Below are 25,694 nucleotides of genomic sequence, written 5' to 3'. Positions count from 1 at the left end.
ATTCATCTATTTATTCTTATGTTTTTATGTGTTAATGCCTTGGTAAAAAAAAATTATAAGGTGGTTTTGAGTGGTCTACCATTAATCTGAGACTGACCCAGACTTGCCTGTGAGTGTCCAGGAGCCTCTGGCTGAGGCATGGGTTGACTGTGGCCTTCTGCAGGGTTGGGGGCACTCAATGAAGCAGTGAATGCATGGGGCCTTTTGAAGGAGGTCACCATTATCTTCATTACCTCCACCATAGTTTGGCCTCAGGTCAAACAACAGGGAAGGAACACAGCCCCACCCATCAACAGAAAATTGGATTAGAGATTTACTGAGCATGGCCTCACCCATCAGACTAAGATCCAGTTTCCTCCACAGTCAGTCTCTCCCATGAGTAAGCTTCCGTTTGCATCTTATCCTTCTCCATCAGAGGGCAGAAAAAATGAAAATCAGAATCAGAGAAAACTAACCAAACTGATCACATGGACCACAGCCTTGTCTGACTTAATGAAACTATCAACAATGTCCTGTATGGCCACCAAAGATGGATGGGTCATGGTGGAGAGTTCTGACAAAATGTGGTCAACTGGAGAAGGGACTGGCAAAACACTCCAGCATTCTTGCCTTGACAACTGCATGAACAGCATGAAAGGGCAAATAGATAGGACACTGAAAGATGAACTCCCCAGGTCGGTAGGTGCCCAATATGCTATGGGAGCTCAGTGGAGAAATAACTCCAGAAAGAATGAAGACACAGAGCCAAAGCAAAAACACCACCCAGCTGTGGCTGTGACTGGTGATGGAAGTCAAGTCTGATGGTATAAAGAACAATATTGCATAGGAACATGGAATGTTAGGTCCATCAATCAAGGCATATTGGAAGTGGTCAAACAGGACATGGCAAGAGTGAACATCAACACTTTAGGAATCAGTGACTAAAATGGACTGGAATGGGTGAATTTAACTCAGATGACCATTATATCTACTACTGCAGGCAGGAATCCCTTAGAAGAAATGGAGTAGCAATCAAAAGAGTTGTCAAGAAAAGAGTCCAAAATGCAATACTTGGATGCAGTCTCAAAAACAACACAATGATCTCTTTTCATTTCCAAGGCAAACCATTCAATATCACAGTAATCCAAGTCTATGACCAAAACAGTAATGCTGAAGAAGCTGAAGTTGAACGGTTCTATGAAGACCTATGAGACCTTCTAGAATTAAAACGCAGAAAAGATGTCTTTTTCATTATAGGGGACTGGAATCCAAAAGTAGGAAGTTAAGAAATACTTGGAGTAACAGGCAAATTTGGCCTTGGAGTACAAAACGAAACAGGGTAAAGGCTAATAGAGTTTTGCCAAGAGAGCACATTGGTCATAGCATACACTCTCTTCCAATAACACAAGAAAAGACTCTACACATAGACATCACTAGATGGTCAATGCTGAAACCAGATTGTAATATTCTTTGCAGCCAAGATGGAGAAACTCTATACAGTCAGCAAAAACAAGACCGGTAGCTGACTGTGGCTCAGATCATGAACTCCTTATTGCCAAATTCAGACTTAAATCAAAGAAAGTGGGGAAAACCACTAGACCATTCAGGTATGACCTAAATCAAATCCCTTACCATTATACAGTTTAAGTGACAAACTGATTCAAGGGATTAGACCTGATAGACAGAGTGCCTGAGAACTATGGATAGAGGTTTGTGACATTGTACAAGAGGCAGTGATCAAGACCATCGCCAAGAAAAATAATGTAAAAAATGAAAAATGGTTGTCTGAGGAGGCCTTATAAATAGTTGAGAAAAGAAAACAAGCTAAAGGCAAAGGAGAAAAGAAAAGTTACATCCACTTCAATGCAGAGTTCCAAAGAATAGCAAGGAGAGATAAGAAAGCCTTCCTCAGGGATCAATGCAAAGAAATAGAGGAAAAGAATAGAATGGGAAAGACTAGAGATCGCTTCAAAAAAATTAGAGATACCAAGGGAACATTTGATACAAAGATGGGCTCAATAAAGAACAGAAATTGTATGGGCATGACAGAAGCAGAAGATATCAAGAAGAGGTGATAAGAATACACAGAAGAACTATACAAAATAGATCTTCATGATCCAGATAACCATGTGGTGTGATCACTCACCTAGAGCCAGACATCCTGGAATGTGAAGTCAAGTGGGCCTTAGGAAGCATCACCATGAACAAAGCCAGTGGAGATGACAGAATTCCACTTGAGCTATTTCAAATCCTAAAAGATGATGCTGTGAAAGTGCTCCACTCAGTATGATAACAATTTGAGAGGCCCAGCAGTGGCCACAAGCACTGGAAAAGGTCAGTTTTCATTCTAGTCCCAAAGAAAGGAAATGCCAAAGAATGCTCAAACTACCACACAATTGCAGTTATCTCACATGCTAGCAAAGTAATGTTCAAAATTCTCAAAGCCAGGCTTCAGCATTACATGTACCATGAACTTCTAGTTGTTCAAGCTCGATTTAGAAAAGACAGAGGATCCAGAGATCAAATTGACAACATTCGTTGGATCATTGAAAAAAAAAGAATGTTCTAGGAAAACATCTACTTCTGTTCTATTGACTATGACGAAGCCTCTGACTGTGTGGATCACAACAAACTGTGGAAAATTCTTAAAGAGACTGGAATACCAGACCAACTTACCTGCCTCCTGAGAAGTCTGTATGCAGGTCAAGAGACAACAGTTAGAACTGGATGTGGAAGGGACAGGTTACAAATTGGGAAAGGAGTAAGTCAAAGCTGTATTGTCCCCCTGCTTATTTAACTTATATGCAGAGTACATCATGTGAAATGCCAGGCTGGATGAAGCACAAGCTGGAATCAAAATTGCCAGGGGAAATATCAATAACCTCAGATATGCCTTGATATCACCCTTATGGCAGAACTTGATGAACTAAAGAGCCTCTTGATGAAAGTGAAAGAGGAGAGCGAAGAAGTTGGCTTAAAACTCAGCATTCAGGAACTTAAGATCATGGCATCTGGTCCCATCACTTCATGGCAAATAGAAGGAGAAACAATGGAAAGGGTGGGAGACTTTATTTTCTTGGGCTCCAAATTCTCTGCAGGTGGTGACTGCAACCCTGAAATTAAAAGATGTTTGCTCTTTGGAAGAAAAGCTATGACCAACCTAGACAACATATTAAGAAGCAGAGACTACTTTGCCAACAAAGTTCCATCTAGGCAAAGCTGTGGTTTTTCCGGTAGTCATGTATGGGTGTTAGAGTTGGACGATGAAGAAAGCTGAGCACTGGAGAATTGATGCTTTTGAACGTTGGTGTTGGAGAAGACTCTTGAGAGTCCCCTGGTCTGCAAGGAGATCCAACCTGTCCATGCTAAAGCAAATCAATCCCAAATTTTCATTGGAAGGACTGATGCTGAAACTGAAACTCCAGTACTTTGGCCACCTGATGCGAAGAACTGGCTCATTAGAAAAGACCCTGTTGCTGAGAAAGATAGAAGGCAGGAGGAAAAGGGAATGACAGACGATGAGATGGCTGGATGGCATCACCAACTCGATGGACATGAGTTGAGCAAGCTCTGGCGGTTGGTGATTGACAGGGAAGCGTTGCATGCTGTAGTCTTTGGGGTCACAAGGATTTGGACACAACTGAGTGACTGCACTGAACTGAACATGCATGCGTGCGCACATACACACACACACATATGTATATATATATACATATCTGTGTTTGTATATGTGTATATGTATATACATATGCACATATACACATATATGGTAAAGAATGTTACCATCTCAGATGGTAAAGAATCTGCCTGCAACGCAGGTGCCTTGGGTTTGATCCCTGGTTGGGAAGACACCTGGTGAAAGGAAATAGGTACCCAGTTCAATATTCTTACCTGGAGAATTCTGTAGACAGAGGAGCCTGGTGGGCTCTGGTCCATGAGGTCTCAAAGAGTCAGACATAACTGAGCATCTAACACTTTCACATATATACATATACCTATATGTGTGTGTGTATATAATTTTTCAAAAAATCTGGAGTTAAACCACCCACCTGGATCAGTATCCAAGCTACTTGTTCATGAACTACAGATAATTTCATAAGAAAGTAGGTGCCAACATTAAAAATAGGTTTTTGTTTCCTTATTCTTTACCATTATTTGTAGCACCAAGTAGATTCTACTTGCTATGTGGCCATGCCTAAATTAAATGCAATAATTTACATATTTGCCATATAAACCTTAATTGATGCAATTGCTATTGCTATTGCTAAGTCACTTCAGTCGTGTCCGACTCTGTGCGACCCATAGACGGCAGCCCACCAGGCTTCCCCGCCCCTGGGATTCTCCAGGCAAGAACACTGGAGTGGATTGCCATTTTCTTCTCCAATGCATGAAAGTGAAAAGTGAAAGTGAAGTCGCTCAGTCGTGTCTGACTCTCAGCGACCCTATGGACTGCAGCCTTCCAGGCTCCTCCATCCATGGGATTTTCCAGGCAAAAGTACTGGAGTGGGGTGCCATTGCCTTCTCCAATTGATGCAATTAACCTACCCTAATTAATTCTTCAATGTTTCTATATTACCCAAAGATTTTTGGAAGTCAGTGTTTGTGTACAGATCTTTGAACTTAGGATGGAAACATCAGTTACATTAAGATTCTGGCTTCCAGAATGCTGGATCTTTTAGCTCCTAATAGATGACAAATGTATAGAACTTGTAAATATATTTATGTAAGGGAATTTGTAAGTTTTATCTTTATATATTTCTCATGTTTTGGATGGAATGCAGGATTCCATAATTTGAGGTACTATCTGGTTTATGATGCAGTATGCCAATATCAAAGTGAAAATAAAACTCCAGTTTGAGACTGTATGTGTGACATAAATGGGAAAGGTTAATGATTGGGTGTGTGTATATGCTGATCAGGGAAAAACTGGTAGAGAAAAAATAGAGAGTCACTAAATTTGAGCAAAGTGAAAGCTTAAAATTGGAATTTAGTGGGCTAAGAACAAGATTAGTAGAGACTGATAAAGGAGCCAAAGAAATTAAAGTAGCACATAGAGGAAATGTAAAAACTAACCTAGTTGTCTCTGTTAATTTGCTGCAACTCTCTGCCCATCTTTGGCAAGGTCTATTTAAAGTTCTATCATTTATTCCTTATTTTTATCAGAAAAGAGTCAAACTCAGCATTCAGATTCTTGCAGTCTGTGTTATATTCTGTTCTGTAAATTTCCTATTTACCTTCCCTGCTACTTGTCATTGTATGTCACTGAGATAATTCTCCTCAATATCAGCATCTCTGCTCTCTTCCTATCTCTAAGTGGAGCAGTTCCTATTTAATAAAGATAATTTCCATTCTATGCCTGATATATTTTAATTCAGTAATAATAGTGGGATTTTAAAACATTGAAACAGAATAATAACATGAATATATTAACAAATACTAGTAGCAACAAGAAAGGACTTTTACATTATCTTCCTGCAGAAATTAAAAAACATGGGACTTTACAAGTTACAATGGTTTGTACGTTCTTATAAGGAAATGCATGTGATTTATTCAGAGGAAGATATCATATCATACTCAAAATAAGGCAGCAATTAAGAGCAATTTACGGAATGAAAATGCCCTATTTTTTCTTGCCAAATTATATCTGGAATTCTTCTGGTAGTGACATGAGTGCTAATGTTCTCTGGAGCTACTCATATAGAACTATGGAATCAGATGAAGATAATAAAAATTGCAGGTATAGAGAAATATTGTCACACTAAATGAGATAGTTCAGAGTATTCAAGACACTTAATCCAAATAACGGACTCTTAACAGTTCATTTCCTTTTCATTTTATACTCTCCTATTTTAACAAGACTAAAATAATATTAGTGTAAGGAATCAGTATTACCAAGTATCATTGATGATTTTCCTATGAATACTTCTAACAGTGTCAATATGGGCAAAGCTCCAAATGTTTCTCTAACAATGGAATTAGAATAGTACAAGACCAGTATGACATACATCAAGAAAATGAACAAAAATTTCTTTGAAAAATATGTACATATCAGTATTGTGCTTACGGATATCTTGAAGATACAATTTGGCCATACCTTAAAATCAGCAATGCCACAGAAGTAGGGAAAACTCAGTACCCATCTCACTTCAATTAGCAGTTTGGTGTAAAACTCTGGCAATTCACTTCCCAGATGTCTGCCTTAGATTTCTATCTATAGGTGAAAATAGTTTTTGTCTCCAGAGAAATGCTGTGAGGGTCAATTTCTGATTTTTAAAGCAATGTAAGGAATATCCCACGTCTAAGGACAGGGGCGGTGGCCGAGAGGAGCACGTCCGAGGTCAGGGATGGTGGCTGAGAGGAGCTGCCCCATGTCTGAGGTCAGGGGCTGAGGCCGAGAGGAGCTACCCCATGTCCGAGGTCAGGAGCGGCCGCAGAGAGGAACAACCCCATGCCCAAGGAGCAGCGGCTGCACGGGTGCAGGAGGGCCTAGAGGAGCTACTCCAAAGTTCAAGGTCAGGAGGGGTGGCCATGAGGAGATACCCCCCGTCCAAGGTAGGGAGCAGCAGCTGTGCTTTGCTGGAGAAGCTGTGAAGAGATACCCCACATCCAAGGAAACAGAAACCCAAGTAAGACGGTAGGTGTTGTGAGAGGGCATCAGAGGGCAGACGCACTGAAACCATAATTACAGAAAACTAGCCAATCTAATCACACTAGGAACACAGCCTTGTCTAACTCAATGAAACTAAGCCATGCCATGTGGGGCCACCCAAGACAGATGGGTCATGGTGGAGAGGTCTGACAGAATGTGGTCCACTGGAGAAGGGAATGGCAAACCACTTCAGTATTCTTGCCTTGAGAACCCAATGAATAGTATGAAAAGGCAAAATGATAGGATACTGAAAGGAACTCCCCAGGTCAGTAGGTGCCCAATATGTTACTGGAGATCAGCGGAGAAATAACTCCAGAAAGAATGAAGGGATGGAGCCAAAGCAAAAAAAATACCCAGTTGTGGATGTGACTAGTGATAGAAGCAAGGTCTGATTCTGTAAAGAGCAATATTGCCTAGGAACCTGGAATGTTAGGTCCATTAATCAAGGCAAATTGGAAGTGGTCAAACAGGAGATGGCAAGAGTGAAAATCGACATTCTAGAAATCGGTGAACTAAAATGGACTGGAATGGGTGAGTTTAACTCAGATGACCATTATATCTACTACTGCGGGCAGGAATCCCTTAGAAGAAATGGAGTAGCCATCATGGTCAACAAAAGAGTCCAAAATGCAGTACTTGGATGCAGTCTCAAAAACGACAGAATGATCTCTGTTCATTTCCAAGGCAAACCTTTCAATATCACAGTAATCCAAGTCTATGCCCCAACCAGTAACACTGAAGAAGCTGAAGTTGAACGGTTCTATGAAGACCTACAAGACCTTTTAGAACTAACACCCAAAAAAGATGTCCATTTCATTATAGGGGACTGGAATGCAAAAGTAGGAAGTCAAGAAACACCTGGAGTAACAGGCAAATTTGGCTTTGGAATATGGAATGAAGCAGGGCAAAGACTAATAGAGTTTTGCCAAGAAAATGCACTGGTCATAGCAAACACCATCTTCTAACAACACAAGAGAAGACTCTACACATGGACATCACCAGATGGTCAACACCGAAATCAGATTGATTATATTCTTTGCAGCCAAAGATGGAGAAGCTCTATACAGTCAACCAAAACAAGCCCAGGAGCTGACTGTGGCTCAGATCATGAACTCCTTATTGCCAAATTCAGACTTAAATTGAAGAAAGTAGGGGAAACCACTAGACCATTCAGGTATTCAACCACTAGACCTAAATCAAATCCATTATGATTATACAGTGGAAGTGAGAAATAGATTTAAGGGACTAGATCTGATAGACAGAGTGACTGATGAACTATAGACGGAGGTTCGTGACATTGTACAGGAGACAGGGATCAAGACAATTTCCATGGAAAAGAAATGCCAAAAAGCAAAATGGCAGTCTGGGGAGGCCTTACAAATAGCTGTGAAAAGAAGAGAAGCAAAAAGCAAAGGAGAAAAGGAAAAATATTCCCATCTGAATTCAGAGTTCCAAACAATAGCAAGAAGAGATAAGAACTCCTTCCTCGGTGATCAATGCAAAGAAATAGAGGAAAACAACAGAATGGGAAAGACTAGAGATCTCTTCAAGAAAATTAGAGACACCAAGGGAATATGTCATGCAAAGATGGGCTCGATAAAAGACAGAAATGGTATGGACCTAACAGAAGCAGAAGATATTAAGAAGAGGTGGCACGAATACACAGGAGAACTGTACAAAAAAAGTGCATTTCAACCCAGATAATCACGATGGTGTGATCACTGACCTAGAGCGAGACATCCTGGAATGTGAAATCAAGTGGGCCTTAGAAAGCATCACTATGAAAAAAGCCAGTGGAGGTGGTGGAATTCCCGTTGAGCTATTTCAAATCCTGAAAATGATGCTGTGAAATTGCTGCACTCAATATGCCAGCAACTTGGGAAAACTCAGCAGTAGCCACAGGACTGGAAAAGGTCAGTTTTCATTCCAATCCCAAAGAAAGGCAATGCCAAAGAATGCTCAAACTACTCCACAATTGCACTCATCTCACACGCTAGTAAAGTAATGCTCAAAATTCTCCAAGCCAGGCTTCAGCAGTACGTGAACCCGTGGACTTCCAGATGTTCAAGCTGGTTTTAGAAAAGGCAGAGGAACCAGAGATCAAATTGTCAACATCTGCTGGATCATGGAAAAAGCAAAAGAGTTCCAGAAAAACATCTATTTCTGCTTTATTGACTATGCCAAAGCCTTTGACTGTGTGGATCACAATAAACTGTGGAAAATTCTGAAAGAGATGGGAATACCAGACCGCCTGATTTGCCTCTTGAGAAACCTATATGCAGGTCAAGAAGCAACAGTTAGAACTGGACATGGAACAACAGACTAGTTCCAAATAGGAAAAGGAGTATGTCAAGGCTGTATATTGTCACCCTGATTATTTAACTTATATGCAGAGAACATCATGAGAAATGCTGGGCTGGAGAAAGCACAAGCTGGAATCAAGATTGCCAGGAGAAATATCAATAACCTCAGATATGCAGATGACACCACCCGATGGCCAAAAGTGAAGAGGAACTAAAAAGCCTCTTGATGAAAGTGAACGAGGAGAGCGAAACAGTTGGCTTAAAGCTCAACATTCAGAAAATGAAGATCATGGCATCTGGTCCCATCTTTCATTGAAAATAGATGGGGAAACAGTGGAAACAGTGTCAGACTTTATTTTTCTGGGCTCCAAAATCACTGCAGATGGTGACTGCAGCCATGAAATTAAAAGATGCTTACTCCTTGGAAGGAAAGTTATGACCAACCTAGGTATCATATTAAAAACAGAGACATTACTTTGCCAACAAAGGTCTGTCTAGTCAAGGCTATGGTTTTTCCTGTGGTCATTAATGGATGTGAGAGTTGGACTATGAAGAAAGCTGAGCGCCGAAGAATTGATGGTGTTGGAGAGGACTCTTGAGAGTCCCTTGGACTGCAAAAAGTTCCAACCAGTCCATGCTAAAGGAGATCAGTCCTGGGTGTTCATTGGAAGAACTGATGCTAAAGCTGAAAATCCAATACTTTGGCCACCCCATGCGAAGAGTTGACTCATTGGAAAAGATCCTGATGCTGGGAGGGATTGGGGGCAGGAGGGGAAGGGGACGACAGAGGATAGGATGGCTGGATGGCATCATTGAATCCATGGACATGAGGTTGAGTATACTCCGGGAGTTGGTGATGGACAGGGAAGCCTGGTGTGCTGCGATTCATTTCGTCTCAAAGAGTTGGACACAACTGAGTGACTGAAGGAATAAACATTAATTTTGTAAGATGGCAGTCGTCAAAATATATTTTATCTACATACTGGACTGTGTTTTATTAAGTTTGTATTTGGGACTTCTGACTTCTGGTTTTCATGGTAGAATATGAATGATTTCTGATTCCCCTATACTGTCAATCCCATTAATGCTTAGGAAAATATGCACATATTTATGCCTGTGTTTCTGTTCTCTCAGGGTTTACATTCCCTCTCCTAGAAGTATTCTCTTTAGTATTACTCTATATAGGTTCTGATGGTGAAAATCAAGATTTTTTTTTCCCCAGAAAACCTTTGTTTATTCTCAATATTTAGCGACACTTTTGCTTAATTTTAGAAAGTAGTTTTTTCTCTATACCCCTTTTATAATGATTTCACTTATATTTATAACTATTTTTTATTGCTCTCATTTTTGCCATTTCTGTTAAAAAGTTAGTCATCAAACTTACTTTTGCTTTTTTGAGGATAATACATTTCCCTCTGTCCTTATCTGTGTATGGGTTTTTATTTTCTAGATTTTAATTTAGTTAAAATGAGCTATGGTAGGATATCTTTATTATTGTTGCTTTTGCTTTTTATTGCATTTATGCTGCTTGAGATTATTTGAGATTCTGGAGTATCTAATATGCTTTTGAAGCTACCTATTAAGTTCTTGTTTTTCAGTCAATAAGTCATGTCCAACTCTTTGTGACCCAATGGTCTGCAGAATGTCAGGCATCCCTGTCCCCCACTATTGAGTTCTTAGCATCAGGTATAACATTTTTCAGTTTTAGGATGTCAATTTTGCCTTTTTTCTAGATTCTGATCTCTTGCAATTTGTCATGCATATAAGAACTTTTGTCATTTACTTTTGCTTTCCTGAACTTCCTAACATTGTTATTTTTAAGTTTGTGTGTTATTCACATCCTTTATACAGTCTGTATTTTGGCAGAAGTGTCTAAATGGGAGAAAATAAAGTTATGAGATCATAAGGGAGAAACTCAGTCCTGGTGATAAAATGTTCTACTTTAAAGAAAGGTTGCCTGAATCATTATCATTATGTGTGGACTTTTCAGTTATATGAGCAAAAATATTTACTATATATTTCCTGTGTACAGATTCATTCTGGTTGTGGTGTTCTGTCATCTGTGGCAGTTGAGTAGCAGAATTAAGGTTAAATAAGTATTGAGACAGTGAAGAGAAAGAACCAAATCACTGCAATAAAAACTGCTGGAGTCCTGTGGCATTTTCTACCCCAGGACATGGAAGGTCAGGGGCAGAACAAAAAGTATTTTTCTCTCACCTCAAGGTGTAAGGAGATCAACCTGAGGGCACAATAGTACAATAGAATTCCCTGGAGTGTGGGGCTCGCAATGGTTTCTAATATAAATCTCAACAATCTAAATATATATAGACTTGTGACTATAGACTCAGTGGCAGACAGAAGGGCATGCATCCGCCATCTACCAGATATGATGTCTAAATTGTGCTCTAAGACAAGAGTATTCTTGTGCTTTTCCCCAAGAGAATAGTCACTGTAATAAAAGTAGATATTTTTGACAAGGTGATGGGGCATATAATGCCCCATTTTTCTCTAAGAGGAAGATTTCACAAACGCGTGTTTACATTACCGGTAAATGACTCTAGACACCCGACTTAGATTCACTCTCACTCTTGCAATGTTAAAAATTGTTTTCTCTCTTATTTCCTTTCTACTGTGTCTACTCACCCCTCTCTCCTCAGTAAACCTGTCTAGTATTATAAATGTGGGGATTATCTTTTTATTGGTAGAGAATACTTCCATAAGCTCCATGAGTTTTTGAAATTTAAACTGGGGATATTATAATCTTGTAAGTCTGTTCAGTGTCTTGGATCTTTGAAAATGTTTTCAACTTCTCTGGCCTGAAAGATTTAGCATTCAGTTATTCCTTTTTAAACAAATTATATCCAGGTGTTACATCATCATTTCAGCAGTTTCTAAAGAAAAAACAAAACAAAACAAAACAAAAAACCCCACAACTAATACCTGGCCAGAGTAGAAAACAAAATTCCTGAGGACATCCACATTGCCTATAATTTCTAAGTTTACCAGGGTTTCATTACTGGTCACTCTTCAATTTGTCTTTGAGAGGAAGGAATATATTTCTGCAGAAGCTTGACTCTAAGAGGCTTCCCAGGTGGTGCTAGTGGTAAAGCACCAGCCTGCCAATGCAGGAGATGTGAGAGACACAGGTTCAATCCCTGGGTCAGGAAGATCCCCTGAAGGAGGGCATGGCTCCACTCCAGTATTCTTGTCTGGGGATTCCCACAGAGAAGACTGCTGGGCTACAGTCCATGGGGTTGCCCAGAGTAGGACACGACTGAAGTGACTCAGTATATGCATACTGACACTAAAAGGAGTTTGTATATTTTTAGTTTCTAGGTTTGTATACTAGTGAGTTTCTGCTGCCAAATATAACTCTGGTGAAACAGAACTAATGTATGCTTAAGTCAGAGAACTCTGGGTCTAATTTTTTGGTTCTGGTATTTAGACTGTAATGGGAAGCAGTCACCTTGTTCTCTTTTCTCATCTCTCAGATGGGTGCTACAGCGGGTGTTACAATGTGGTATCAGTTCAGTTTAGTTCAGTCACTCAGTCGTGTCTGACTCTTTGTGACCCCATGAACTGCAGCACACTGGGCCTCTCTGTCCATCACCAAACTCCTGGAGTATACCCAAACTCATGTCCATTGAGTCAGTGATGCCATCCAACCATCTCATCCTCTGTTGTCCCTTCTCCTCCTGCCCTCAATCTTTGCCAGCCTCAGGGTCTTTTCCAATGAGTCAACTCTTCACATCAGGTAGCCAAAGTATTGGAGTTTCAGCTTCAGCATCAGTCCTTCCAATGAAACCCAGGACTGATCTCTTTTGGGATGGACTGGTTGGATCTCCTTGCAGTCCAAAGGACTCTCAAGGCTCTTATCCAACACCACAGTTCAAAAGCATTAATTCTTCAGTGCTTAGCTTTCTTTATAGTCCAACTCGCACATCCATACATGACTACTGAAAAAGCCTTAGCTTTGACTAGACAGACCTTGTTGACAAAGTAATGTCTCTGCATTTCAATATGCTCTCTAGGTTAGTCATAACTTTCCTTCCAAGGAGCAAGCATCTTTTAATTTCACGGCTGCAGTCACCATCTGCAGTGACTTTGGAGACCCCAAAAATAAAGTCTGATACTGTTTCCCCATCTATTTGCCATGATGTGATGTGACTGGATGCCATGATCTTGGTTTTCTGAATGTTGAGCTTTAAGCCAAATTTTTCACTCTTCTCTTTCACTTTCATCGAGAGGCTCCTTAGGTCTTCTTCACTTTCTGCCATAAGGGTGGTGTCATCTGCATATCTGAGGTTATTGATATTTCTCCTGGCAATCTTGATTCCAGCTTGTGCTTCCTCTAGCCCAGTGTTTCTCATGATGTAGTCTGCATATAAGTTAAATAAGCAGGGTGACAATATACAGCCTTGATGTCCTCCTTTTCCTTTTCGGAGCCAATCTGTTTTTCCATATCCAGTTCTAACTGTTGCTTCCTGATCCACATACAGGTTTCTAAACAGGCAGGACAGGTGGTCTGGTATTCCCATATATTTCAGAATTTTCCACAGTTTATTGTGATCCACACAGTCAAAGGCTTTGGCATAGTCAATAAAGCAGAAATCGATGTTTTTCTGGAACTCTTGCTTTTTCAATGATCCAGCGGATGTTGGCAATTTGATCTCTGGTTCCTCTGCCTTTTCTAAAACCAGCTTGAACACCAGGAAGTTCATGGTTCACATATTGCTGAAGCCTGGCTTGGAGAATTTTGAGCATTACTTTACTAGCATGTGAGGTAAGTTCAATTGTGCGGTAGTTTGAGCATTCTTTGGCATTGCCTTTCCTTGGGATTGGAATGAAAACTAACCTTTTCCAGTCCTGTGACCACTGTTGAGTTTTCCAAATTTGCTGGCATATTGAGTGCAGCACTTTCACAGCATCATCTTTCAGGATTTGAAATAGCTCAACTGGAATTCCATCACCTCCACTGGCTTTGTTCATAGTGATGCTTCCTAAGGCCCACTTGACTTCACATTCCAGGATGTCTGGCTCTAGGTGAGTGATCACACCATTATGGTTATTTGGGTCATGAACATCTAGTTTGTATAGTTCTTCTGTGTATTCTTGCCACTGCTTCTTAATATCTTCTGCTTCTGTTAGGTCCATACCATTTCTGTCTTTATTGAGCCCATCTTTGCATGAAATGTTCCCTTGGTGTCTCTAATTTTCTTGAAGAGATCTCTAGTCTTTCCCATTCTGTTGTTTTCCTGTATTTCTTTGCATTGATCGCTGAGGAACGCTTTCTTATCTCTCCTTGCTATTCTTTGGAACTCTGCATTCAAATAGGTATATTTTCCCTTTCTCCTTTGCTTTTCGCTTTTCTTCTTTTCACAGATATTTCTAAAGCCTCCTCAGACAGCTATTTTGTTTTTAGCATTTCTTTTCCATGGGGATGGTCTTGATCCTTGTCTCCTGTACAATGTCCATAGTTTTTCAGACACTCTGTTTATCACATCTAGTCCCTTAAATCTATTTATCACTTCCACTGTATAATCATAAGGGATTTGATTTAGGTCATATATGAAAGGTCTTGTGGTTTTCCCCACTTTCTTCAATTTAAATCTGAATTTGGCAATAAAGAGTTCATGATCTGAGCCACAGTCAGGTCCCAGTCTTGCTTTTGCTGACTGTATAGAGCTTCTCCATCTTTGGTGGCAAAGAATATAATTAATCTGATTTCTGTGTTGATCATCTAGTGATGTCCATATGTAGTCTTTTCTTGTGTTGTTGGAAGAGGGTGTTTGCTATGACCAGTGTGTTCTCTTAACAAAACTGTATTAGCCTTTGCCCTGTTTCATTCTGTACTCCAAGGCCAAATTTGCCTGTTACTCCAGGTGTTTCTTAACTTCCTGCTTTTGAATTTCAGGCCCCTATAATGAACAGGACATCTTTTTTGGGTGTTAGTTCTAAAAGGTTTGTAGGTCTTCTTAGAATCATTCAACTTCAGCTTCTTCAGCATTACTGGTCAGGGCATAGACTTGGATTGCTCTGATATTGAATGGTTTGCCTTTGAAACGAACAGAGATCATTCTGTCATTTTGGGGATTCGTTTCGGACTCTTTTGTTGACTGTGATGGCTACTCCATTTCTTTTAGGGGATTCCTGCCCACAGTAGTAGATATAATGGTCATCTGAGTTATATTCACCCATTCCAGTCCATTTTAATTTGCTGATTCCTAGAATGTCAATGTTCACTCTTGCCATCTCCTGTTTGACCACTTCCAATTTGCCTTGATTCATGGACCTAACATTCCAGGTTCCTATGCAGTATTGCTCTTTACAGCATCAGACCTTGCATCTGTCACCAGTCACATCCACAACTGGGTATTGTTTTTGCTTTGACTCCCTCACTTCATTCTTTCTGGAGTTATTTCTCCACTGATCTCCAGTAGCATATTGAGTACCTACCAACCTGGGGAGTTCATCTTTCAGTGTCCTATCTTTTTGCCTTTTCATACTGCTCATGGGGTTCTCAAGGCAAGAATTCTGAATGGTTTGCCTCTCCCTTTTCCAGTGGACCACATTCTGTCTGACCTCTCCACCATGACCCATCCCTCTTGGGTGGCCCCACATGGCATGGCTTAGTTTCATTGAGTTAGACAAGGCTGTTGTCCATGTGATCAGATTGACTAGTTTTCTGTGACTGTGGTTTCAGTGTGTCTGCCCTCTGATGCCCTCTCACAACACCTATCGTCTTACTTTGGTTTCTCTTATCTTGGACATGGGGTATCTCTTCATGGCTGCTCCAGCAAAGTGCAGCCATTGCTCCTTACCTTGGACGTGGGATATCTCCTCATGGCCACTGCTCCTGACCTTGGACTGGACTTGGGGTATCTCTACTTGGCTGCTGCTCCTGACCTTAAACTTGGGGTATCTCCTCTCGGCCGCTGCTCCCTACCTTGGATGTGGGGTAGCTCATCTCAGCTGCTCCTCTGGACCTTGGACTTGGGGTATCTCCTCTTGGCCGCTGCTCCTGACCTTTGGCTTGGGCTGTCTCCTCTTGGCAGCCGCTCCTGACCGTGGATGTAGGGTATCTCCTCTCGGCCGCTCCTGTGCTGCGCAGCCACCAATGTATGCTTTAGTTGTGTTATGCGCAGTCTAAGTAAGCTTACTGGTTCTAGTCAGAATTTCATCCTTCAGGAATGCTCCGCTAGCCTTTGATCACAGTAACCACACTCTAGAGGCAGTTACTAAACAACTCATTTTTCTTTATAGGCAATGAACATCTGAAGCCTTTCTATTTAATGTAAGAAATATTACCTTTTAAACTTTCATTGGCTTCCCAGTTGGCTCAGTGGTAAAGAATTCACCTGCCAATGCAGGAGCCACAAGAAACATGGATTCAATTCCTGGGTTGGAAAGATCCACTGGAGAAGTAAATAGTAACCCACTCCGGTATTCTAGCCTGGAAAATCCAATGGACAAAGGAACTTGGTGGGCTATAGTCCATGGGGTCACAAAGAATCGGATAAAACTAAGTGACTGAACACACATAGACGCAAACTTTGATTGATGAAATCAGTGACTACCTTTGCATAGTGAAGGATAGCATGACATCTCATGGATAAAATAAGTTATATTTAAGCTAAGTGTGTTAACTGGAACATTTTGGCATCACTTCTTAACACTTCTGTGTACAAAGGAAGTCCTGCAGTTTGTACTTTTTAGGGATAGAATCCAAAGCTTGATCCTTGAATAGTCTAGTGTTTAATTATTGGGTGAAAGAAAAATTGAAGGGATATAGTTGCCTGAAAATAAGGTAATGGAATCCTGACTCTAGAATAAGATTGCATCTTATTTGAATAAACTTATTTGTCATTATGTTGGATTACCTGGCAGGTCAGAGAACTGGAGACTGTTTTATATCTGCTTACTACTGAATTCATGTGTAATAGATGATTGTGCATTTGTCTTGGAAACAAGTTGTGGAGACCAAAACTTTTGGCACCTATACTTTTTAACCAAAAGCATTTCAAATTAGTGATTACCTTGTTGTTTTAGTTCAGTTAACTAAAATGGTTATTCCAAAATTACTTATTTCATGAGGTGATATTAAATAAAATAAAGTGCTTAACACAGTGTGAGTACATATGAAGTGCTCAATAAAATTCTAGCTCTTAGTATTAGAATTATAAGATAGATTGCCCATTTTGTTATATTGTCTGTCTGGGAATCTCAGCAGGGTGGGCAAAAATCTAGAAGGTAGTTAGGATAAGTGAATTCTGCAAAGTATAAACTAGAATAATCTTGATTAATGGCTTAACTGGGTTCACTTCACAACTTCTAGATGATACATAGTAAGTGAATGAGAGAATATATATGTATCTGTGTGTGTGTGTGTATATATATACACACACACACACATGCATGTATGTATAAATACATATACACATACATGTATATATTTATATATGATGTGTATCTATTTTTTCTTAATTAAATTTATTTATTTTAATTAGAGGCTAATTACTTTACAATATTGTATTGGTTTTTCCATACATCAAATTCCTGTAGATATTATTTTAAATCTGAAATTTTGACCTACTCAGTAAATGCCTCAAATAGAGTGTTATAAAAGATTCATGTGTCTTTCTAAAACTCCTCATTGCATCAACACCCTTCACTTTAGGTCAATAACTATAGATGTAATTGTCCATGAGTTGAACATCTGTTTTTCAGTTTATTGAGGTTTAATTAGTTATGTGACTCTGAGTTGTAAGCAGTTATGTTAAATATGCATTAGAGTTTAAAAAATAAGTTTGAATAAGCTTTTTTTTGTAAGCAACTAGTGAGGTGATTATTGTTTATTTCCTTCTTTTTTTCTACTAGAGAAACATGAGATGGAGATTGATTAATAAAGCCATTGACTAATGAAGTCGTTCAGCTGATAAAATATTGAGCTAATATTTAAACTATTCAGGGTTTTTCTCTTCAAAAATCTGTGTGCTACAAAGTACATCACATGTTACTTCTTATAATATTTAAGTTTTTATAACTTAAAAAATTCATTTTTAATATTAGATTCTGTAAGTCTTGAAATAGGAGTGAATCATTAGACTATTTTTCTTACTAATGTATTTTTATTATATAACCTATATCTTCAATCTAGCTGGAGAATTAAATCTTTACAAACCATATATGTGCCACACATGTCTGCCATTTTTCATATTATTTATTTTATAATATTTTAACAAAAGCTATTATTTGTATCTTTTAAGAATATAAATAATTGCAAAGAAATTGAATTTTCTTATAGATAAAATGTGGAACAGAGACAAAAATTTTCAGAAACATTGGATTATTACTTTGCCATTCAAAAATATGCTATACAACTTCTAAATGATGAGCAAACTTTTAAACTGAAAGCTATATAGAAAAACAAACTGACAAAAATTTCATATACTATGTTGCTGCTGCTGCTGCTAAGTCGCTTCAGTCATGTCCGACTCTGTGCGACCCCATAGACGGCAGCCTACCAGGCTCCCCCGTCCCTGGGATTCTCCAGGCAAGAACACTGGAGTGGGTTGCCATTTCCTTCTCCAATGCATGAAAGGGAAAAGTGAAAGTGAAGTTGCTCAGTCGTGTCTGACTCTCAGCAACCCCATGGACTGCAGCCTACCAGGCTCCTCAATCCATGGGATTTTCCAGGCAAGAGTACTGGAGTGGGGTGCCATTGCCTTCTCCATCATATACTACAGAACAGTTTTAATAGTCTTCACTCATTTTGTAAAATGGTACCTCAAATACTCTTAACTGATTAGACAGTTTTTGATATTTTGAATACTATAATCATGTAGCAATACTCACTAATGACAGAGTTTATTATACATGGCAATATATCTTGGATTCATCTTGTGCATTTATACTCTGATTTTAATGAGATTTCATCTTTTAATAAAATATAATTTTATCTCATGTAATTTTAACAAGCTAGAAAAAGGAATTTGTTCTGATTTCTTTTTTTTTATAAAGTCACCCCCCTCCTTTTAAACCAGTGCTTTAAAATGTCACCATTAACACTTCCTCTTATAAGTGTTAAAATTGTAATGGGCCCACATAAATAAGTGGGAGGTGCTAATGGAAAATTTTATTTTTCTTGAATGCAAAGTATCTATTAGAAAAGAGATGCTGTGTAGCTTTTAACAGCTTAGTGGTTTCTCTTCTTCTTAACTGAATTTTACATAAATATCCAAAAATGTAACTGCAGTAGACTTTTATGTTATGCAAAATAGATACAGAGTATAAATGTTATAAAAATTTTAATATAAATTATAGGCTTTTTTGCATAAAGGATTCTTTTGTCTGGGTCTATATGTTTGTGGGCCCTAAGACTTATTGCTTGTTCATGATACACCAGAGAGAAATCTATGTACATATTAACTTTCACTGAGAATAACATAAAGAAATAACATGGACAATAATAGCTTTAAATTGGTTTGTGGTGCACTATACCATATGTTTCTATCTGGACTTTTCAGAATCCCAGTCATCCAAAAGCTTGAACAGCTGCTGCCATTTTGCAGATAATTGCTGTAAGATGCATTCTGTCCTTCCCTGTGTTGATTTCTCCTTCTGTTTCCATAAGTCAAATTGGATGCTTATCACAGCCTTCTTCTAAATGTGTCTGCTTTCCTCCCGAGTTCACTTTGCAAACTAAATACTTTCATCCAAGAGAAATTTTTTCCAGGTATTGTCTTTCCAAGATATATGAAAACCTGTGATAAATATTTACCCTTCTGTTTACACTGTCTTCTCAACAAATATTTAGATTAAGTCTAAACTTTAAAAACATGCCATCCTTTTTCTCAATAATAGATTATGATGCTTTTTCAGAGTTATAAGCATTGAGAACTTGTAAGCCAAAGGGGAGGAAGTTGTCTGGTTTTGTTTTGTTTTTTGGTTGGTTGTTTTTAAAAATTTAAAGAACATTTCTAAATCTGAAATGGTTTTGTTTAAATATTAATTTTAGGGAGATAGAAACAGAAGGTTTGCAAAAGACTAATGGTGATATTAAATCATTAGTTGTTCTTACAAAGCCTTTTTCCTTAAGTATTTCTTACCTGTGAGTAATAAGTTTTATAATCATGTTTTATATAAATGTTTATAACCTTCTGGTCATTTTTTGAGAAAGGTTTGAATATCTGTTTTGTCCTCTTAAAATTTGTTCTCAACTTTTAAGTTTGCATTTCTAGAAATACAAAGTGATTAGAATAACATAAGAAGGTGAAATGAATTGCTTTTCTAAACCTATAAGATCATTGAAAACTATACCTATAAAAAGGGTGCTTGTTTTTTTCCCTTTAAGAAAAGTCTACCTGTAATATTCCTCCTTCTCTGTCTGACTTCATTCAGTATGACAATCTCTAAGTCCATCTGTGTTGCTTCCAATGGCATTGTTTCATCCTTTTTAGTGGCTGAATACCATTCCATTGTATATATGTTGCTTCCATTTCTTGACCATTGTAAACAGCGGTGCAGTGAACATTGGAATCCTTGAATAATGTCCCTTATATGTGGACTCTAAAAAGAAATTATACAAATGAACTTACTAAACAGAGACTCACAGAGAACGAATTTATGGTTGCTGATGGGAAGGATGGGGAGAAGGGATAGATAAGGAATTAGGGATGGATTTGTGCACACTGCTATATTTAAAATGGATAACCAACAAAGACCTACTGTATAGCACATGAAACTTTGCTAGATATTATGAGGAAGCCTGGGTGGGAGGGGAGTTTGGGGGAGAATGGATACATGTACATACATGGCTGAATTCTGCTTGCTGTTCACATGAAACTATACAACCTCTTTAACTGGGTATACCCCACTACAAAATAAAAAGAAAGAAAGAAACATCTGCCTGGAATCCAGGGTTCCAGAGATACTTAAGCTGTATCAATCAAGCTAAGAAATTAACACTCACCAAAAATATGACTTTGGCAGGGAAGAGTGATTTCTTTCTTCTCTTAAAACACCTCTTTTAGCATGGAAAATAGAATGCTGTCTTCAATGACCTTTTATCAAGTATGCATCTTAAGCTTTTGTGGAAAAGGTTACATCTGCAGAATTATTTCCATTTAATGTGTTGATCAATTTTGTTGTAACGCTCATCTTCCCAAGAGAATTTACCAATCTGAAATGGATGAGAGTCTGGAAAAGACACAAAGAATGTGGCTCATTTGAAAAAAACAGGTTTGCAACCACTTAAATCATATGGTCTGGTTACCAGGCTCTGATTTGTCTCACTGTAGTTCCTTATCTTTCATCAAACAAAAGCATTGCATTTTCTTTTCTTGATTGACATTTTTTACTTCGTCTATGTTTCTCTGAACTTAAGATAATGGTTTACAGTCACAGTTTCTTTCTAGAAACTGTGTTATAAAGGGTGATAATTGGAGCAAATTGTAGACTTTCATGTCAAGTCTATTAGTTGGTGGGTTTCATGACACCCACATGATGTTTAACCTCTAAAAGGATAATAACAAGGGCCGAAGGGAGAGAAAGTGTTTTTCTGATACAAAGATGAAATGTTACTGCTAAATAAAACACAGATTTGTAGCTTCAATATTTGTGTTATGAAGGATATTATCGATGTGGGCTAACAGGAAAATTTAATGCAATTATCTAGATTCAAGAATACTTCTTTCTACTTTATGTAGGGAAATCTTGCTAAAATTAGTAAGGAGTTACCTTTGAGTATTTATAACCCATTAAATATCTAAAGAAAGACACTTCCACTTGGACTACAGGTAAATAATTCTTTCTACTATTAATGAAATTAAATATAAAGTGAATTTTTCACTATCATTCTTAGATACATAACATATTTTTCTTCAAATATCTAATATATAACCAAGCAATTATACCAAAGGCCTGGTTTAACATTATAAAAATATGTCTAATATATGCTTACAGATTATAATTAATATATATTAATCCAATAATTTTATATCCAATTCAGATAATTTATGTAAATATATTAAAATATATTAAAAATTTTTATACTTATTTTTGTGGATTTCAGATGCACAAAATTAACTTATAATCTGTGGGTTTTTTTTTAAAATTTACTATTTAGTTCATGTTTCCTCTTATTTTATTGCACTTAGTCATATCTTATTAATATAATAGCATTACATTGGGTTTGCCAAAAACTTTGCTCAGATTTTCTATAAGATGTTATGGAAAAACCTGAATGAACTTGTTGGCCAGCCCAATGTTGTGCTATAATTTGTTTTGTTATGATATGATGTTAATTTCCTGACAAAGATAGCCTACCATTCCCCTTGGCTTGATGAAAGCTTAGAAGATTTTCCTGACTTTCGGCCCTTTGACCTCCCTTTTCTTGGAGGCTTTACTTTAGAAAATAAGACTGTAAATACTCTCTTCCCTTTTATGATGTAAATCTTCTTCACCCTTTTGAAGTTTGGCAACCCAGAAATGTCTTCCTCGGGGACCTCTTATTGATCCCTTTGAAATGTAATCATCAAGACAGTGCCCCTGGCTTCTGGACTGTAGAAGGGTGAGTCTAACTTCAATAAGTGCTACTCAGCAAGCTCAGATGGTCTAATCCCACTGCTGAGCCTGCCTAATATCACCAGAACTTTTTCACTACATCAGCCCAGTTCTTAAAGTAACTCCAGGCCCTTTATTCAACAGAATTGAATTAAATTTGTTTTCCCTATTGCAATAGTCTTGACTTCTATTGTGATTATCTTGAATATTCTTTGCCTTTCTAACTTTATCTTGTGCAATTTTTCTTTGAGAGTCTCAAGAGCTAACATCATTTTTAATTAACTTTTTCCATTAATGCTAATTTTGTTTTTCTTTTTAATTTTAATTAGACATACAGTATTCTATTAGGTTCAGGCATATAGCATCAGTTCAGTCAGTTCAGTTCAGTTGCTCAGTTGTGTCCGACTCTTTGCAACCCCATGAATCACAGCACGCCAGGCCTCCCTGTCCATCACCAACTCCCAGAGTTGACTCAAACTCATGTCCATTGAGTCAGTGATGCCATCCAGCCATCTCATCCTCTGTCGTCCCCTTCTCCTCCTGCCCCCAATCCCTCCCAGCATCAGGGTCTTTTTTTTTTTAATATAAATTTATTTATTTTAATTGGAGGGTAATTACTTTACAATATTGTATTGGTTTTGCCCAATGAGTCAACTCTTTGCATCAGGTGGCCAAAGTATTGGAGTTTCAGCTTCAGCATCAGTCCTTCCAATGAACACCCAGGACTGATCTCCTTTAGGATGGACTGGTTGGATGGCATATAGCATAGTGACACAATATGCTTATGCATTACAACATGATCACCACAACAGGTCTGGTTACTGTCTGTCATTCCTGGTCAAAAGATCCCCTGGACCAGGGCATGGTAACCCTCTCCAGTATTCTTACCTGGAGAATCCCCATAGACAGAGGAGCCTGGCAGGCTATAGTCCAAGGGGTCACAAAAGGATCAGACATGACTGAAATGACTTAGCATGCAAAAATGTACCATACAGAGATAGTACATTTTTATTGCCACTGTGCATTTTGTCCTCAAGACTTCTTTACCTCATAGCTGGAAGTGTGGATCTCTTATTCCCTACACACACCTTAACCCCCAACCTCACTCCCCTCTGACAACTATCAACTTGCTCTCCTTATCTAAGAATTTGTTTTTGTTTTGCTTATTCATTTGATTTTTTTTTAGATAACATACAAGTGAAATCATACATTATTTGTCTCCCTCTGACTGATTTCACTTAGCATAAAACCCTCTAGATTCATCCATGTCAACATAAATCACAAGATTTCATTCTTCTCATGGCTGAGTAATAGTCCATTGATGATAAATTTATGTGTGTGTGTGTGTGTGTGTGTGTGTGAGCATATGTGCATGTGCTCATTCATGTTTGACTCTTTGTGGCTCCATGAACTGTAGCCCACTAGGCTCCTCTGTCAATCAGATTTTACAGGGAAGAATACTGGAGTGGGTTGCCTCCAGATTTTCCCAATCCAGGGATCGAACCCATATCTCTTGCGTCTCCTTTGTCTCCTGCATTGACAGGCAGATTCTTTATCCCTATTACCACCTGGGAAAATACACACACACACACACACACACACACGTATGTATGTGTATATATATGTGTGTATATATGTATATATATGCACATACATATATATATGTATACATGTGTGTATATGTCCATTTTTTTATCCATTCATCTTCTCAGCAGACACTTACTGGTTCCATATCTTGGCTATTGTAAACACTGCTGCAATAATATAGCTGTACACATATATTTTTAAAAATTGTTTTCATTTTCTTCAGATAAACAATCAAAAGTGGATCACTAGATTTTATAGAAACTCTATTTTAATTTCATAAGGAACCTCCATACTGTTTTCCAGAGTGGCTACACCTATGTACGTTTCTATCAACAGTGTAAAAGTGTTATCTTTCTCCACGTTCTCACCAATACTTACTGTTTCTTATCTTTTTGATTATAGCCAGGCTGACAGGTGTAAGGGGGCATCTCATTTGCATCTTTCTGATAACTCATGGTTTTGAGCATCTTTTCATGTGTCCGTTGGCCATCTGTATGTCTTGTGTAGAAAAATGTCTATTCAGATCTTCTGTCCATTTTTAATGGGATTGTGTGATTGTTTTGATATGGAGTTCTTTAAGGTTTTTTGTGTGTATTTCCTACATCAAACCCTTACAGATGTATCATTTTCATATTCTTTTCCCATCCAGTAGGTTAACTTTTGTTTTATATGGTCCTATTTGATTATTTTTGCTTTTGCTGCTCTTACCTGAAGAGATAGATAAAATATCTATCTATCTATCTATCTATCTATATGTATATATATTGCTCAGACCAATGTTAAAGAGCATAGGGCCCATGTTTTCTTTGAGGAGTTTTTAGGATTTCTGGTGTTGCATTTAAGTCCCTCCTTCATTTTGAGTTTGTTTTTGTATATGGTGTAAGAAAAGGGTCTAGTTTCATTCTTTTGCATGTGATTATCCAAATTGTATAACACCATTTATTGAAGAGACATTTTCCCATTTATATTCTTGCCTCCTTTGTCATACTGTCTGTATAAGTGTGTGTTTGTATCTAAGCTCTGTTATGTTCCACTGAACTGTAGCTCTGTGGCTGTTTTTGTGGCAATACCATGCAGTTTTGACTACTATTAAAAAAAAAAAAAGAAAGTGTTATCTTTAATCTTCATCATTTTAATTATATTGTGTCTTGCTTTATATTTCTTTGGCTTCATCTTATTTGGAATTCTCTGGACTTCCTATACCTGACTGTTTCCTTCCCCAGATTATGTAGGTTTTTAGCTATTTCTTCTTCAAATAATTCTGTGGCTCTTTTTCTCTCTTTTCTCCTTCTGGGAGCCTCTGTAATGCAAGTGTTATTCCATTTGATATTGTCCCAGAAGTCCCTTAAAGGATTCTCACATCTTTTAATTATTTTTTGTTTAATTTTGCTACTTTGTCTGAATGCTTTTAATTGCTTTGTCTCCCTGCTTGCTGATTTCTGCTTCTGTTTCATCCATTCTGCTGTTGACTACCTCTTGTGCATCTTTCAGTTTGGTTATAATTAGTTTGGTACTCCCTGTTTTCTCCTTTCTTCTCTCCAGTCCTGGGGGCAGAGTCTTACTCTGTGCTCTCCCCTCCCTTATGGACCCAAGCATTGTTGGTTCTTCAGCCT

General features: G+C 38.2%; 1 protein-coding gene across 22 annotated transcripts in view; it reads left to right on the top strand.

The window, feature by feature from the left end:
* The window catches only part of LOC129652815 (craniofacial development protein 2-like), a 641,831-nt gene that overhangs the window by 227,546 nt on the left and 388,591 nt on the right, over positions 1-25,694 (top strand). The window lies entirely within an intron of this gene.

Source organism: Bubalus kerabau, chromosome 5 (genome assembly GCF_029407905.1).
Source record: "Bubalus kerabau isolate K-KA32 ecotype Philippines breed swamp buffalo chromosome 5, PCC_UOA_SB_1v2, whole genome shotgun sequence".
NCBI lineage: Eukaryota > Metazoa > Chordata > Mammalia > Artiodactyla > Bovidae > Bubalus > Bubalus kerabau.
This window is presented reverse-complemented; position numbering and strand designations above follow the sequence as displayed.